The sequence below is a fragment of the Mustela nigripes genome, unplaced genomic scaffold (genome assembly GCF_022355385.1).
Source record: "Mustela nigripes isolate SB6536 unplaced genomic scaffold, MUSNIG.SB6536 HiC_scaffold_75, whole genome shotgun sequence".
In the NCBI taxonomy this organism is placed as follows: domain Eukaryota; kingdom Metazoa; phylum Chordata; class Mammalia; order Carnivora; family Mustelidae; genus Mustela; species Mustela nigripes.
The window spans coordinates 3,832,430-3,834,656 of NW_026739490.1; positions in this window are offsets into that span (position 1 = coordinate 3,832,430).

A 2,227-nucleotide genomic window follows, 5' to 3' on the forward strand; every position below is an offset into this window, starting at 1 on the left:
GGGGGGGGGGTGGGCAGAGGGAGGGATATGCTGGAGGCACCTGGAAGCACCTCCCCCCAGACTTCTGCGATGTTCCCTCTAGGGCCCCACCATTCACTGGACTCCGCTATTCTGTGTGTGTTTAGCTCTTTCTGTCCTGCCCAGAACTGAAGAAGGGGTCTCCATTCCCACTCCTGAGAGTGACCCAGACTGGCCCCACTTATCTCTTGAGCCAAGCCACATGGGTCACTGGTCAGTCTATGGACTGGCTAATTAGGAAGCCAAGCCCGATCAGCTTGGGCAAGCTGATGGAGGTGGGTCAGATCACATGGTACAAAACACACCAGCCTGGGGACCAGTGTCCACGGCTAGGAGTGATGCTCCCAGATCGGGCAGGGGCAGACAGCCATGGACAACTCCAGCAAGCTAGACGGGTTCAGAATGCAACTACAAGGAATACGGACGCTGATGGACTGCTGCTTAAACCCGGGTCATTACTTTTCTCACTTGATAAGTTACAAGGCGGGAGGCTGCTAGCATTTTCCCTTCCAGGCCTTTGCATTCTAATCTCTGGTTTGTTGACCTGTATACTCTTTGTTGCCTAATGCATGATCAATGTTTCCATAGTCCACATTCTTATTCAAAATGACGAGGGGGAGGGGTGAAGGAGAAAGGTCTGCTTTCATCAAGGTAAGAAAAGCTTTCCCAGAACCCCTCCCTCAGCACACCTCCTCTGGGTCTTGTGGGCCAGACCTACCAGGGACACGGCTAACCTCCAAGGCCGGGCGTTCAACCCACCACCTGATTTTGTACAACCCACAAACTAAGAATGGATTTTACATTTTTAAATGGTTGGGGTAGGTTCGGGGGGTGTGGGGAGGAAATCCAAAGAATGTCACGATGGAAAAATTACATGGAGGTTTCCTCTTGGTTCACAAAGCCCAAATTTTACTGTCTTGCCCTCTACAGGAAAACTTTGTCAATCCTTACTTTAGGGCAACAAGGATCACTGCCTTGCATTGGGCACAATGCTATCCTGAACAAAATCAGGATTCTGGCAGGAGGAAGAAAGAAGGAATGGCTATGGAGCGGGCAGCTCGCAGTGCCTACTCCCTATGCCAGGCAACACATTTTCAGCCTGTATCCTGTTACCTAATCTGCAACAGCAGAAATGAAGAGTTCCGCCTCTAACTAGCAACCTGACACAAAGGGCTTTTTCTGGAAGCCCTCAGCCCTGAGGACATCTTCCCAGACTGACCAAATGTATAAGATTTTGAACGAGTCCTGTGAAAAGGAAATGGGGGTAGCAGGAAATATCACCACCGCCTGTGTCTCAGAAAGCTCAAGGAGGTATTATTTGCTCTATGAACTTGCGCCCAGCCAAGGTATGCAGTCCTTGATAGTACAAGTCTAGAAAATGGGTCTGGTCAGGATTCCAGAGTGACCAGACTCCTATAAGCAGACAAAGTCAGCCTAACTCACTAGGATGTCAGGTGCAGAAGCCCATGACCAATGTACTAATTTATTTTATTTTATTTATTTATTTGACAGACAGAGATCACAAGTAGGCAGAGAGGCAGACGGGGGTGGGGGGGGAAGCAGGCTCCTCGCTGAGCAGAAAGCCCGATGCGGGGCTCGATCCCAGGACCCTGGGATGATGACCTGAGCTGAAGGCAGAGGCTTTAACCCACTGAGCCACCCAGGCACCCCAATGTACTAAATTTTAATGGAAATACAGCCTAACTATATATACAAGCCAATATCTTCATGATGACAAATGAACTTGATGGGAAGCCAAACTGTGGTCTGAAAGTCCCTTAGTGAGTTCAGATGCTGAGCAGAGACATTAATAGGAAGAGGTGTTGATTGAGACCTCTGGCATAGGGCTCCATCCCTAGTCCACATCTTCACTTCCTTGCACATCTTACCTCTGTTCCCATGATATGTCCTCTCATCCAAATGACTCAGACTCCAGCCCCAGTCTTCTGTCATTCTCTACACCTTTAAGTTCACTTTACCTGCCTCCAGTCTCATCTGTCATGGACCCATTTCAGACTGGAACCCTTAGAATCCAATCTTGAGAGCTTTTATGTCTCAGCTCTCAGGGAACAACTTAGAGTCATCCTAAGGCAAGCCTACAAGCATCAAATGCCTGGACCTCTTGCAGATTATGCAGCTGGTATTCCTCCAACCCCAGAGGTGAACTGCACAGGTGGGGCCCCGGAACCCTCTGATGCCTTTCAACCAG